Genomic DNA, 16858 nt, shown 5'->3' with positions numbered 1-16858 from the left:
TGGTTTTTAATGAAGGATTTAAACATTCAATTCCCTGTGATATCATATCCCACATGGTCCATAACTACCAAAGTTGTAGCAGTTTATATATCCCCAGTTTATTTGATGAAGTCATAAGTATGATAAGAGAATCTCTGAATAATAGAAAAAAAGGAAAGATAATAGAATAATATATGTTTCTGATCAATGATGAAATTATTTACTACAATAAATCTCTAAGAAAATACATTAAAAAAAGCTTTTAAAAAAAGACATATATTGTCAACTCCACTCATATGATTAATATAATCAGACCATCACCCAAAATCACATGACATATAGATAATAGAAAAGGCAGTAACATTTTCATGCTTTTGATAAGAACTTCACAATTGAACACTCACCTTCATGTTGGTGAGATAGTGACTCTAACAACTATACATGTTATTTTATGACCCATCTTCATGATTGATGACGGTCTCACTCGATCAAATCTCAATTAATTTGGTTTCCTTAAGTTTTTTCCATGTTGATACCAACATTATTCTACACAGCTTGTGAATGTATAAGATAAATATCATAGTTATTTATGAGATTGTTAAACCTACTAATTGATAATATTATTTTATTGTTTGACAATACAAATTGCATAATATTATCACTTTGATCTGAAGGGTTAGGATGAGTGGTTTTTAATGAAGGATTTAAACATTCAATTCCCTGTGATATCATATCCCACATGGTCCATAACTACCAAAGTTGTAGCAGTTTATATCCCCAGTTTAAAAAAAGACATATATTGTCAACTCCACTCATATGATTAATATAATCAGACCATCACCCAAAATCACATGACATATAGATAATAGAAAAGGCAATAACATTTTCATGCTTTTGATAAGAACTTCACAATTGAACACTCACCTATAAGAAATGTGGCGGTTTGTGGTAGGGTTTCAATGTCTTTTTGCAAGCCCAAAATCAATAATAAAGACCTGTTGCAAGAATAGAGAAGAGAAAATAACATTACAGTGAAGATTGTTGCAAGCAAGAATGGAGAAGAGAAAATGAAAAAGAAAAGAAAAGAAGATGAGACGTGTTGATCCCTGGTTGCTTGCTTCTTGGACAGCTCTGCAATTGCAACAACTCTGCACGCTAGCTGGCTGGGTGGTTGGAGATATACAAAGAAAGAAAAAGAGCAGTCAAGGATGGAAGTAAAGGAAAAGATAAAAAGCTTTTTTTCTATAAATAAACCTTTGACTTTTTATGTTAATAGAAAATGATAAGTTTCAATTTTTAGGATAAATTTTTTATTATTTTTTAAATTTGAAAATCGAATTATTTATCGGTTAACCAATTTTTCAATTTGAGCAAACCGAATCGAATTTTTAGTTTTCTTAATATTTTGACCAGTAATCGAACTGGTTTTATAGGTATCCTATTTTTCAGTTTGAATATTATTTCGGTTTGGTTATTGAAAATTTTTTAACACCCCTACATGTTAAGGGTAAAAACATTGCATCCTATCACCATCATCTAGGATAATGAGCTTGTTGGTTTTGTTTGAAGATGCACAATAGTAATCTCCATCTCTTGGCTATTAACACGTTGCTTTTGGTTAGGCAAACCTTAGTAAGCTTTGAACCATTATCTTGCACAATTCTCTTTATTTTTTCCATTATCTTTTCCTTAATAAGGCTGCCTCTAGCAAAAATCCTATTATTTCTTTCTTTCAAAATGGCATAGACTATTGCCCCAAGACTTATCTTTCCCATCAAAAACTTCAGCTTGTCTCTTCTCTAATCAATGCAAATCTCCCCAACATACTTGCCCTAGTTTTGACTCCTATATCTTATATTGCTAATATTAAGCACCTTTTCCCAAATAAAGAAGCTAAAGTCACATTAGAAGAATAAGTGATTTATGTCTTCATCATGTTTATCACATAACACACAAGTAGTTGTTGACACAATCCCATGCCTCATTAGCTTGTCCTTTGTCAACAATATTTGTCTTATAGCTAGCCAAAGAATAATTGAATTTCTTGGAATTATCTTTTTGTGTCACACCACATTAGTGCACTCAACCTCACTTTTCTTATTTTGAAATTCATCCCTAGCTGACCTTGTGGAAAAGATACTTGTAGGTTTAGGCAACCATAATACACTATCATCTCCTCATTTAGGATTGTCATTGAACTATTCTTTAATCTTCATCTAATCTCTAGAGTTTGCTAAAGGCCAATTCCAAGTTTGTCCAATAATGATTTCCTTTACCTTCACATTTGTATTAGCCTAGACTTATTTACTAATCTACCTCCAAACCTATCAAGGAGAGGACCATGAGGGTGTCAATTATCCATCCATAGAAAAGTGTTCTCCCCATTCCCTATTCGGTATTTAATTTTCCTTTTTAAGTCATCTCTTGTTTGGAGCAATTCTCTCCACCACCAAGGGCTATCATTGACAACTCTAATCTCTTATATATTTCTTCCTTTTAGACAGTAGGTAGAGATCCAGTTAACCCAAACAGAGTTGTATGTGTTTAGGTGTAATACCCTCAGGTACGTTTCAAGGATATTAATGTCTTTTAGCCTTTCTTTGTGACATTTCTAATTTTAAATATATATGTTCACATGTATATATATATATATATATATATATATATATATATATATATATATATATATATTAATTGAAATGTTTGTATATATCTAAAGAGAGAAAAGACAAAAAGGAAAATTTATGCTTTTTCCATCTTCTCCCATCCATTCCAGAAGCCAGCCTTCTTCATGCTGTTTTATTTTGTTTTGTGAAGAAAAATGAAGGAATCGAAGGGGTTTTGGAAGACAAAATAAGAAAAGAAACAAAAGGAAGCACTTTGGCAGCCTTGGTAATTAAAATATCTCTTTCTTTTCTCTTTACCTATGTATATATATCTTGAATGCATGTTATATGAATATGTTAGTGTGTTTGGTGTTGATTTAAGGTAGTTTTGATGATAAAAGAAGCAAAACAAAAAGGAAGGAGCTAACTTGCAATGTTTGGCTTGAAACAAGGTGAGAGTATTATCCTTAGTATGTTTCATATTTTATGATTTTGGTTCTTTAGCTCTATGTTATAAATGATGATTTTAAAGTTGAGAAATGTTGTTTTGCCATTTGGGATATCTATGTGTGTTAGTTTGTTTATGGTAAAGAGTTTGATAATATTTACCATTTTATCACTGATTTTGTCCCACGTTTTGGCTATCTTATCTGATGAATCATGAGTGTCATTATAGCTTTTTAGAAAGCTCTTTGAATTATCTTTTCAATGATATATAGCTTGTATGAATTAGAGACCGTTTGAACTGTTAAATTGCATGAATAAAGAGACTATCTTACCAAATAAACAGTGAATACAATTTTTTGCCACTGATTTCGTCCCACGTTTTAACTATCTTATCTGATGAATCATGAGTGCCATTATAGCTTGTTGGAAATCTCTTTGAATTCTCTTTCCAATGATATATAGCTTGTATGAATTAGAGATCGTTTGGATTGTTAAATTGCATGAACAAAAGGTTACCTTAGTAAATGAATAGTAAATTCAGTTTTTTGCCATTGAATTCATCCCACATTTTGACTACCTTATTTGATGAATCATGAGTGCTATTATAGCTTGTTCAAAAGCTTTTTGAATCCTCTTTTCAATTATATATAGTTTGTATGGATTAGAGACCGTTTGAACTATTAGATTGCATGAACAAAAAAACTACTCTACCAAGTGAAAAGTCCTATGAACAGTGATTTACCGCTTTGGAAAGAAAGAAAAAAAGAAAAGGTGGAGAAAAAGAAAAAGAAAAAGAAAAAAAAAAGAAAGGAAAGGAAAGAAATGAGAGAAAAAGAAAAGAAGAAGACAAGAAAGAAAAGGAATTTGGGCCTCATGATTCAGGGGTCGTCCCAAGAGTATAGTTTGGTAGGTTATGGATAGCTTTAGATGGAAGCAAGATTAGTAAGATATAAGCACACATGCATGCTACGAATTATGATGGGATACTTTATGCTACACTGCCCATAGTAGGGCACGTTCACAATAGGACACGTTCACAATAGGACACGTCTATAGTAGGATATAGATTTATAGTAGGGTATGCTCGTAGTAGAGCATACTCATAGTAGATCACAATTCAGATTCAGAAATAGTGTAGTAAGAGAAAGGAATAGAGCTTGAGCTTAAAAAAATGTCAAATCTCTATAGTTAGCTTCCAAAAAGTATCAAATGGACATCAAATGGGACAAAGTATGACCCAAATCGTAAAGAATGAACTAAATTATCCCCTCAATTTCTTATGAAGGTATGATGTGAGATTGAGTCCCGAGAGTGAGTTAGAACAGGAGAGGTGATAGTTTATTTAATTCCTTCCTTTTACTAAGTGTTCTTATCTCTCACTTCCTTTTCTTTCATGATTGCAGATATGGGTGATCGAGATAGCTACAAGGTAGGGTCAAGTCAATGAAGATAGATCCAGGCTGAGGCTGGTTACCTATAGTTTTTGTTACATGCATATGATATTGATGATTTTTTGCCCTATTCAGATAGTTGGATAGTTGTATCTATGGGCATGTATATGATTACTCTATGATCTCAAATATTTTCATATGAGTTTTCATATAAGATATATACATTTTTTGTTCACTTATAGATTTTCAATTTTTAGATGAGTTCATTTTAAAGTATTTAAACAAAAAATAAATGCTTCGGAGGGTAGTACTTAGGGAGTGATGTTACATTAGACAAATATCCCAAATATGTCTGGCCATCATAGCTTTATTCCAATCTTTACATTTCATAATACCTAAACCCCCTTCTTTTCTAGGTAAGCAAATGTCATCCCAAGCTACTTTAGCCTTGTTATGACTAAGATCCACTCCCACCCAAAAACAATCTCAAAGCTTAGCAATAGTGATCTTATGTATCTTGAAAAGAAGAATAAAGTGAGAAGACCAGTAGACTTGAATGCTAAATAGAATAGCTTTGATGAGCATGAGTTTCCCAACATATGAGAGGAATTTTCTTTTCCAAGAAGAAATACTAGCTAAGATTTTGCCAATTCAAGGTTTACAATCCTTCAAGGAAAACTTTGTGGATACTATGGGAACTCCAAGGTACTTAAAAGGAATTGTTCCTTCCTCAAACTAAAGAATGTTAATGGCTCTTTTCTCTTCAATTGATGCCCTTGAAAAGAAGACATTACTTTTAGCATTGTTTGTTATAAGCCTCGACCATCTTTGGAACCTATCCAAAGCCTCTTTAACAAGCTTAACAGAATTCACCTCAGCATTACAGAAAATGAAGAGGTCATTAGCAAAGCATAGGTGAGTTATTTTGCTCTTCTTACATTTCCAATGATACTCAAACTCCATTTTAGAAGTTATTTCTTCAAGTTTGAGAGAAAATATATTTATGGTAATGACAAAAATATAGGGGGAGATGAGATCCCCCTATTTATGACCCCTTGTGTTTTTCAAGAATCCTTGAAGCTCCCCATTAATACTAAAGGAAAAGGAAGGTGTAGAGATACAATCTTCCACCTATTTATCAAAGGTAGGATGCAACCCAATTTTCCAAAAAACCATACCAATAAATATCCAATCCACCATATCATACGCTTTCATTAAATCAACTTTGATTATGCATCTTTTTCTATTGGCCATCCCCTTATGGTACTTATTGAAGAGCTCATTACACATGAGGATATTATCTCCACTTTTTCTTCCCTCCACAAAAGTCGCTTGAGCTTTGTTGATGAACAAAAGGGAGAATGTTTTTTAATTTGTTTGCCATAATTTTAGAGATACATTTGTAAATTGTATTACAACAAGAAATAGACTTATAGTCTTTGCAGCTTGATAGGTTTTCACATTTCGGTATAAAAACAATAATTGTATAATTTACTTCTCTCAAAGGGGAACCTAGTGAAAAGAAGTATTGGATAACATTAATCACATTCTCTCCTACAATCTCCCAAACATTTTTAAAGAATTGAGCATTGAAACCATTCGGCCTTAGGGCTTTATTCCCATCCATATCAAACAAAGGTTGTTTAATTTCCTCATTAGTCATCTCTGATCATTTCATAGGTCATTTCTTTCATAATCTTATAGTTAATCAAGTTATCAAAGTTCTTGTCAATTCTTCCTTCTTGGGGGTTTGCTAGAATCTTTTTAAAGTATTTCACTAACTTTATATTGATTCGAGTTTTTTTCAAAAGTAAAGGAGACATCCTCAAGGAGGAAAACATTGATAACATTTCTACACTTCCTCCCTTTGACATGATTAAAGAAATAGTTTGTGTTTTCATCTCCTTCTTTAAGCCACTGCACTCAAGATTTTTGCGTAATGAAAGATTTTTCCCTCCAACTTAGTGTTGGATACTCATTAGCCTTGCATTTTTCATCTTCCACGAGGTCATAATTGAGAGGAGATCTTAGCAATCTTGCTTGGGCACTCTAAAGAAATGGCACACTATGAATGTTGCCAACAATCAAAGGCTAATATGCACACCAAACACGATAGGGCAAAAACAGTAGTTGGTTTACTTGGCATTAAGATTGTTGGATGTATTTGTATTAATAAAATAATATGTATAAATAATAATATAATATTTATCTATAATTTAAACTATTTGCGACTAATTTTGTTTTTTGTATTTTCCCTTAAAAAAAAACATCCTTCTCCAAGTTCCCGCGGCGGCACCCACGCACGAATTCGACTCTCGCCACGCCGCTCCCTCAACTCCCCCACCAAACCTCCCCTGGTGACAGCCGCTGCATCCCACCCCGATCCCCGCTACCTCTACTTAACTCGACTCAACACTTCCTATCCGAATAATCATAACCGCTAGTTAAAGGTTTGTTTTGTTCTTTATGTTTTAATTTTATTCTGTTTTTATTGAAAATGATGGTCCATCGAAGTTGGTAGGCACACGCTCGTTTGCGGTGTTTGTCGGTTGCTGTTTCTATTTGAGTGTCTATTGGATGTACTTTGATCGATTTGTTTGTCTGAAAATGTAGGAGACGGTGAAAATGTTTTACCTTAGCAGAATTGAGCACACATTGCGTTTGCCGCCTCATCTCCTTGGCAATCCTCTTGATGAAGCTGTTAAATCAGAGTTAGAAGGTATTTTCTTGGATAAGGTATGTGGGACTTTTTCTTTCCTTACTTTGACTCTACACTTTTTTTTTTTTTTAATTTTAAGTTTGTTGGATTTTGATGAACTTTTGGGGATATCATGTGGAAGAAGATAACTATTTTTGTTTTGAAGGTTGTTGCAAATTTGGGACTCTGCATTTCTGTGTATGATATCTGCAAAATTGAGGTGGCTTTATTTTTCCAGGGGAAGGTGCTTCCACATATGCGGTATATATATGAACTGTAATATGATTATATCCCATGCTTATGTATAGCCTTGACGTCATCAAGTCATTTTCAGGCTTTGTCACAAGCGATTAATGTGCTTGTTGTATTTGCTTCGTTTTGTTCTTGTATTGTAATTATTTTTACTTTGGATTGGATTTGTCAGTGCTACGTTAAGGGGATGTGCATGAAATTGTGCTGCAAGTTTGTGTTTTGTAAATTATATGTATTTACTTTTTCAATGTTATTTTAATATTTATATGTATTTACTTTTCAAAATTTTTTCTAAGTGATTTTATTTTTTTATTTGTATTTACTCTTTGAAAATAAGGTGAGGAGTGAAGATTCCTTGGAGGTTAGGTGGTAAAGCTTCTTTGTCATGGTATTTGGAAACTTTAATTCATTGCTCAATACCCATTACCATTTAACCATTGTTTAGCACCAAAGAGAAGAAATGAAGTGAGATGTCACATAAAATCTCTAGTTGTCCTCAATGGGAATGTGTTTTTTTGATTCTATATTTCCTGGAATAACTATGTTTGTGCAAACTCTCAGAGTTTTGGATTTGTTTATGTGTGTACGTTTTTAGCAACATAACTTAATTAAGTCCTTTATGTTAGTTAATTGATATAAAAGTGAGCTTTTTCGTTTTCTTTTACACTATTTTCATAAACAATTAGGGATCTTAAATTTTACTATTAATCAAATTGATCTGGTATGTATGATTAGGATATTTTTATTGTACCATGGATTCTCTTTATAAAATACAATTTGTAGTTTTGTTGACAATCTTGTTCTGTTCATCTGGCAGGTTGAGTTTAGAATGGTTGTATTTCGCCCCTTTGTGGGAGAGGTTATCACTGCAAAACTCAAAGAATCTGATGCCAATGGTTTGCGCTGTGTGTCTTACAATGACCTCAGCATCTTAATTTTCTGTGATTTACTTTGATATATATGTGTCCACTGTAATCTTTTCCTTAGTTTTATTTTCTGAATTCAATTTCCTCCTGTGCAAGTATATATATAGCTTTTGTTTAAGAAGCATGGGTTTTCTCATTTAACATTCTTGTGGGCAGGAGGGGGTGTTTAACTTTTTGGTTATTGTGGGTGTTAATGAGTTCCAATGAGTACTATAGATCAGATGGTCTTTGACTGCTGATTCCTGAGGACTTGATTGTCTAGTTCTGTTTAAGTCTTCTGTAGTGAGCCTTTTTCAAAACTATGCAAGATTCCTGCACAAAGATAGTTTAGGAGTAAAACTTTCTTATCCGGATTGATGCATTATAACTTGCAATGAATTTTTTAGTCTAAGTTTCTATTGAACACAGTGCTCTGCTGGTCATTTCATGCATATGCTGGTTGTGTTGATTGCAGAGCTTAGGATTGAATCCATTTCCCCAGTTAAAGAATGTGTTTGATTGCAATCTTAATTAACTTGCTCAATTAATTTTAGGAATTTATATTTGCTTACATGTGGGAAGAACTTATTTACTTAATTAAGGTTTTGGCCTTGGTTCATTGAAGCATCCTATCTTTGAAGAAAAATTCCCCTCGTATGCATTCTTGATTGACATTGATGGCTGAAACTGAAGTCTTGTTGTGGTATTCTTGACTATTTAGTGGTTGAAATTTAGGTCTTCTTGGTGGTACTGAATTTAGGAGCACCTTGTTTTTTGACAAGAAAATTTTTTCTGTGTTCGGAAATTCAACGTGCTCTCCATCTTCTGAGATAGCTCTATGAATTCTCTTCCATATCTTTAGGAGTCTCCCTTGCAATAGAACAGCACATTACACATTTTCTCTTGGCTTGCTGCAATATTTTATCCTTGCATGTTTGCTCATTCTTGTCTATGTGTTTGTTTGTTTTCCTCGGATGAAATTTGTGATTGCTTGGAACATGGCGACGGTGACAATTAGTAGTTGATGAGTTGACTTCCCAGACTGGGATGGTGAAATTGAACCATGCTAATGGCAAACACATCTTTACCAAGCAGGTGTCCCTTTAGGTGTAAAAGTTTCATGTTATTTCTAGTGATAAGTTGCAAAGTTAGCACTCATGACTGAATATGGCTTGCAGAAATCCTTCCAGATCTGCTATGTAAGATGATCTGCCAGACGTTTTCTTGAATTAATTTATTCTACTCTTTCTTGTAGCTTTCATAATCAGTGAAATTTTCACCTTTTTGTATTCAGATTGTGAGCAGACCTAAACTTTGACTTAAATTTTTTCCTACAGATTTGTTGTTATTCTGTTTGTCCTTTCTTTATTGTCTTGAAAGCTTGTATCTGAATGTTAACAATTTTGGTACCTTTAGTGAACTAAGTTTGAATTTTGTTTTGAAATCTTGATGTTATGATTGGCAGTATCTCTTGGGTTTTTTGATGACATTTACATACCTTTTCATCTTTTGCCAAGTCCATCTCATTCTGAGTCTGACCCTGACAAAAGGTGTGACTGTCTGATTCCTTTTCCTGGTCTATTTTGCACGTGTTGAAAACTTAAAATAACTTTCTGCTTATATCTTTCTGTCTTCGCATTACATCTGTTGGTTCAGTAGTACTTGCCTATGATTATTACTGCAGGTACAATGTCCGATGGATATGGGAATTTGGAGATACAAAATATCCGATCGATGGAATAGACGAGGTTCATATGATCGTGCAATTGCTATATATGCAGATTCTCAAACTTCTATTTTATATATATTGACTGACTTTAGGTATATGAAATGTCAGATCAAGTTTCGAGTTATTAGTGTTAAGTATCCTCCAATTCCTATTGAGCAACCGGAAGGATCAAAGCCATTTGCCCCTATGGTGGTTACTGTAAGTACATCTTTCAAAGTTATTAGTACTGACTGGTATTTCCTCTGGCTTTCTCATTTTTTTGGTCTTTATTTTTCTTCAAAGGCTTTTTTGTATGAGCATAGTAGTAGCCATGTTGCTTCCTAGGATGTTCTTTCATTCTTCTTTCTTCTACTTTTAGAAATTTCTCATGATGCTTCAAGGAAGTGATCCCTAATCTACCTATATAATTGCGTGTTTTGTTGGCTTAGTGTCTGTTTCCACTTTACATGTATTCGGTATTTAAGATTGTAAAAGAATTTACACTTTTTTTGGCCTTTGATCATAATATTTAGATTGCTACTTTCTAGAGATGGCGTGATTTAAAATTTTGACAGGCTGCTTTTACTCTAACAGCTTAATTAGATTTTGAATTCATGACATGTAAATGGAAGCTTTTAAATCACCTCTTTTCTGAATTTGAAACTCTGTTTAAGATGTGTTTCAAACTCAGTACATAAAGAAACTGTAATGCACTAGCAATATAATCGGTTTGATTGAATCACAATATTTTCTGGGTTTATGCATTGGTCTAATTATTAGTTGGGATTTCCTTTTGCAGGGATCGGCTGATTACGATGGTCTCGGTCCTGTTTCATGGTGGTAGGTTGTTTGTGATCTTATTCTATGAAGCAGAGGAAGTATTTCTTTTATACTTGTTACATTATATCTGCTTTTAAAAGTAGAAATTAGACCAGTCTCAGCTCGGTTCAGTTCAATGTTCTAAATCTCACTTAAATAGGAAAATTTGATGATATCTGTAGCTAGGGTTAATTTGTTATTGTATCTAGTTTCTAAATTTTCATTCCAAAAGTTGTCAACAAGTAATTGATGAGCAGCTAATTACGGTTTCATTTCAAAGTCTAAGAAGGTTGAAGTTTGTGGAGCTTGGTTCTTCCCCGTTTTCTGATTCGTAACAGGGTGAATATTATTTATTTAATTATAAAAATTAATTATAATTTATGAAATATACAAATTTTGTGATAAATAAAAAAAAAAAATAGTGATCGCACCATCACAACGATCACCTAATTTCCAAACAGTCAGTGGCAAACCTACCAGGGGGTCAAGGGGACCATGAGTTAAAATCTCTGATTAACACCTGAATTTTATATAGAATAATTAATTAGGGTCCTAGAATTTTTCTATTATCTTGGACCCTCTAGTTTTGCTACACATTGTCTACCATCTGTTAAATTTTTAATTCATTACGTTCATATGGGCCTTTTTAATCCAAGAATACTGGGCAATTGTTCAAATAGGTTGTATTCTTAAAAGATTACGAGAAAACATATTTTTTTTAAATAAAGAAATTTGAATATGCGGCTACAAATCTGAAAAAGGTACCACCGCAAAGCCTTAAGAAATTTGAATATGCAGCTACAAGCAATGATCCCTCCTTCTTCCTTCACTGAGTGGCCTTTAATTTCCAGCACTATCACCATTCTGTCTTTTTTAATTTTTTCTCTCACTAATCACCATCTTCTTCTTCCTTCACTTAGCACCTCCCCCGCCACCATTATGGTTAATGACTACTAGCACCATCACCTCTAACTTCTACTGTAATCATCATTTTTCTTCTCGCTTTTTTTCTCTCATTGTCTTTTTCTTCATTCACTTGACATCACCACCACTTTTATGGTTGATGACTACCATCACCATCACCATCAAAACCAACCTAACACTACTATCAAAAGCACTACCATCACCATGACTAACGACTACTATCACTATCACCACTAGAATCAACCTTGCACCACCAATAGAAGCACCATCACCATGGTTGATGACTACTAATTACATCAATTGACTCTATCTTTTACTAAACATTGCCTCAACCAACCTATCATCACTAGAACCAACCCAACACCATCACTCACACTCACTCCACTTTCTACACCAACTCATTCTTATTCCAAACCCATAAAACTTTTTAAAAATCTCTAAATCTCCTCCTTCAAGAGACACAATCATCTACTTCAATAAGTACAAATAAACTTTTTTTTTTTGGGTAAGTGATTAAAGAATATCAATAAAAAATGATAACAAAGAAGGACTCATCATGAAAAATGAGAGTCATTGGAATTTTTTTGTATGGTCAGTTGTGGTTTATGTGGGTAAGTCAAATGGACTAAAATGAAAAGGAAGAGTGTGACAATTTTGTTTTTATAGAAATTTCCTTTGGTTGTTTTGTGTTAGCAAACAACCTAGGAGTTGTTGCAATTGTTAAGGGATTCAAAGAAAGTGGAGAGAATTTGAGTGGTGGCAGTTGATGGAGATGGAAAGGGAAGGAAAGAGAAACATAGTATTTCTATAATTTATTAAAGAATAGAGGTAGACTGGTAATTGACAATAAAGGGTATTTTTGCCTATTTATAATAAGGGTTTTTTTTTTTTTTTTTACTTTTGTCATAAAATATAACAAAATTTACAAATGTAAACCTAACAGGGAGAAGAATTTTATCATTATAATATAGTTTAAATAAGGAAAAAGTTATTATCCTTTTATGATATCTTAAAAGAATTATATTAAATAATACTATTTTGATTTTGAAATTATGAAATGACACTTTTCAAAATTGAGAATTGATATTATTACATACCTTTTTTTTTAATAAATGACTTTTTTGTAAAAAATACCCCATGACTCTAATAGTGCAAAACGCTTTCCACTTCACTTGTATCTGAATACACTCCATCTTTATTGAATCTCTTATTTTTCACTCAATAAATATTCAGTTTGACAAATGATTTTCAAATGAAATTGCCCTTACCGACGAATCCAATAACATTTGGAGGGCATACTTCTTTTATGAATTTGTTTATATATTGGTTATTTTCATGATTCAAAAAGAGAAGATCTAAGTTTTGGCTTTTAAAAGTTGTTTGGAATATCATGATATAATAACTACAAATAAAGGTTGCAATTTTTTGTTGAATCCATGTTTCGACATGAAACTATAGACTTGATTAGGGTAATTCCTCCAACATATTTAACATTCATTTCTATACATATAATCCAATAAACAAACCCATTTAAATGAAGTAGTCAAAAATAACCTAATTGGAAACCCAAAATGAAGCTCCTGATATGTTATCGAAACATGATTTTGACAATAAGTTGTAGACTTCATTTAATGTTTCTATGAACCACATTTGACTTCAAATTCAACACAGATTGCCCAACAAACACATCCATTGTAAGCATATTATTCAAATATAATCAAACCAAAAATGCTTAATGAAGTTTGCAGTTAATTGACGAATCTATGTCTTGATAAAAAAATTTTAGGCTTCATTTTGAGGTTATACTTACCATATTTGACATCCCTTACTACGCAAATTATAGAACAAACACATCAATTTCTACAAAGTAGTCAAATGATAAACCCTAAATGAAACATGCCCAAATATGGATTTACTAGGAAACCACATGCTTCAACTTGGGTTTAGTACCAACCAATATAGGTCACAAATAAACACATACATTTCAAAACAAATTCACCCAACAAATCTAGGCAAAATGAAAATCTTTACCATGGTTTGGGCAAGAAAACATAAATTGTGTTCAGGTTTTTTATTTCAACTAGATTTGATACGAAGATATTTAATCAATGTATTGAAATTCAGTTGAAACATTGTTTTAAATGGAAGACATTTTTCTAAATTAATTCTTATTCATTGCCACCTCCTGCTTATGAAAATGGAGAAAAGATAAAGTGACTCCCACATTCGGATGAAGAGATTGTCAACGGATGAAGAGCTTGCCTTAGCTTGAGCTCGACTCGTTTCAAAAGAGTCGAGTTTGAGTTCAAATTCGAATTACGCTTTGCAATTGACTCATTATTAAAATGATATCATTTTAATGCATATTAATTAAAAGAACGTTGTTTTGTATTAAATTTTTTAAGCTCGCGAATTTGACAAACTGAATACCCCTAAATTTTAATCTTGAAAATATTTAACTTTCAAGTCTGAGCTCGCTTAAGCAAAACTCATTTAGGACTCATTCAAATTAAACTCAAGTTCGAATTCGAATAAACTCGATTCAAATCCAACCCTCTTTAGAAGTTACACCCTAACCTTTAATGGCCCATAACCCTAAAATTACAAAAATTGTACTATTGAAAATAGAAAAACCCTTTAAAAATAGTAATAATTCATTTAGAAAGAAATGGTAAGTGGAATTTAGTGGGGTTTGGATTTGAGTTAAGTTAAGTTTGAGCTTTGATAAAGGCCAAAGGACTATTTCCCACCCAAGGTATGCTGCAATCTCAAGTTTCCATCATTTATCTTTGATAATACCAAATACCCACCTATGAGCAGTTAAAATTAACGGAACCCTAACCCCTAAAAATATTTTCTCTTTTTTGCCCCTTAACCCCTAAAAACTAACAATTTTCCGCTAGGCCAAGTTTTAAAAAATAGCATTCCCCCTCCTAGAGTTTACTTTTCAATCTCTGACACCGAATCCTACTCCATCGCCGATGACGAAGCTTTCCAGAGGCATCACCATGCTCCGGCGGTCTCCCTTGCCTCCTCTGGAGTGACGGTCAATCGAGATCTGGCCTAGAAAGAAGAAAAGCTTCGTCGGGAGACGAAGCTTTTCGTCTTCGTCTGGAAAGACGAAAAGCTTCATCTCCCGATGAAGCTTTTCTTCTTTCTAGGCCAGATCTCAGTCGACCGATGCTTCAGATGAGGCAAGGGAGACGGTTGGAGCATGGTGATGCCTCTAGAAGCTTCGTCGTCGGCGATGGAGCCGGATTTGGTGCCAGGGATTGAAAACTAAACCCTAGGGGGGGAATGCTATTTTTTAAAACTTGGTTTAGGGAAAAATGGTTAGTTTTTAGGGGTTAGGGGGCGAAAAAGAGATAAAATTTTAATTTATTTTTAATATTATAGATAAAATGACGATTTTACCCTTACCACCGTTAATTTTAACTGTTCATGAGTGAGTATTTGATATTATCAAAGATAAATGGTGGAAACTTGAGATTGCAGCATACCTTGGGTGGGAAATAGTCCTTTGGCCATTTTCTAGACCGTTCGTGACATGGGGTCCAATTGGCAGTATCATAACCGGTTAAGAGGCTTTTTAATGAGTATTAGTGGAGTCACCCTTAGATTAAGGGTTGGGTCAAGCTCGTTCATCAATTTTGTTCAAATGAGACCAAGACAAACAAAAACATTCAGGTTTAAAGTTATTTAATTTATCAAATTTATGAGTTTACAAAAACACTCTAAATTAATTTAAATGATATTATTTTGGTTAATACATATTAAAATAACGTCATGTTAGTTTATTTTAGCTCAACTATGGTATTGAACCGAGTTTAATTTGAATTCAGTTTGATACTATAATCAAACTTATGTTTAACTCTTTTCAAATTGAATCGAATTTAAATTGGCTTAAAGAGGATTGTCAAATTTGAGTCTTTAGGCTCGAGTTAGACTTTTCAAGTTAAGTCAAACTCGAATTTATTAAAGGCTAAAGGACTATTTCCCACCCAATGTATACTGTAATTTCAAGTTTCCACCATTTATCTTTGATAATACAAAATATCCACCCATAAGCAGTTAAAATTAACGGTGGTTAAGATAAAATCGTCATTTTATTTATAATATTAAAAATAAATTAAAATTTTATCTCTTTTTCGCCCCCTAACCCCTAAAAACTAACCATTTCCCCCAAAACCAAGTTTTTGAAAAATAGCATTCCCCCCCTAGGGTTTAGTTTTCAATCCTCAGCACCAAATCCGGCTCCATCGCCGACGACGAAGCCTTCCAGAGGCATCACCATGCTCCGACCGTCTCCCTTGTCTCATCTGGAGCGTCGGTCGACCTAGATCTGGCCTAGAAAGAAGAAAAGCTTCGTCGGGAGACGAAGCTTTTCGTCTTCGCAGACAAAGCCTCTTCGTCTCCCGACAAAGCTTTTCTTCTTTCCAGGCCAGATCTCGACCGACCGTCGCTCCAGAGGAGGCAAGGGAGACCACCGGAGCATGGTGATGCCTTTGGAAAGCTTCGTCGTCTGCGATGGAGCCAGATTCGGTGTCGAAGATTGAAAACTAAACCCTAAGGGGGGAATGTTATTTTTTAAAACTTGGCCTAGAGGGAAATGGTTAGTTTTTAGGGATTAGGAGACAAAAAAGAAAAAATATTTTTAGGGGTTAGGGTTCCGTTAATTTTAACTGCTCATGGGTGGGTATTTGATATTATCAAAGATAAATGGTGGAAACTTGAGATTGTAGCATTCCTTGGGTGGGAAATAATTCTTTGGCCTCTAGAAAATAGGAAGCCTTGCTAGACCAGGAACCGTTAACTACATACGCCTACACTATTACATTTCTCACCGTCCTCAATTCTCTGAGATAATACAACACAACACGAGCACAAGAAGGCAGAAATCAAAATTTTAAATTAAAAAAAAAATGGCAACATCTGTTGCAACGCCAAAGCTCACCACCACCTTCTTGTACAAAAGGCTACCGTTTTCACTTCCAGTTTCCTCTCACTTTCTTTCTCTTCCTAAAACCCTAACTTCTTTCTCTTTCTTACGTTCAGAGCCACCACCTCCGCCAACATCATCCACGGCGTCATAGCGCCGTCCAAGCCGAGTCCGAGAACGGAGCTGAGAC

At 33.8% G+C, this 16858-nt stretch overlaps 1 long non-coding RNA gene and 1 pseudogene across 1 annotated transcript; both read left to right on the top strand.

The window, feature by feature from the left end:
* Positions 1-2246: 2246 nt before the first annotated feature.
* On the top strand, positions 2247-2542 carry LOC123195914. The gene is made up of 2 exons (XR_006497543.1): positions 2247-2374; positions 2480-2542. It is a non-coding gene; the product is annotated as an uncharacterized LOC123195914 (long non-coding RNA).
* A 4200-nt stretch (positions 2543-6742) lies between these two features.
* LOC123195854 lies at positions 6743-11109 on the top strand (annotated as a pseudogene).
* The last annotated feature ends 5749 nt before the right edge of the window (positions 11110-16858 follow it).

This window comes from Mangifera indica, chromosome 14 (genome assembly GCF_011075055.1).
Source record: "Mangifera indica cultivar Alphonso chromosome 14, CATAS_Mindica_2.1, whole genome shotgun sequence".
Classification (NCBI taxonomy): domain Eukaryota; kingdom Viridiplantae; phylum Streptophyta; class Magnoliopsida; order Sapindales; family Anacardiaceae; genus Mangifera; species Mangifera indica.
The sequence above is the reverse complement of the archived record's forward strand: the minus strand, read 5'-3'. Positions and strand labels throughout refer to the sequence as shown.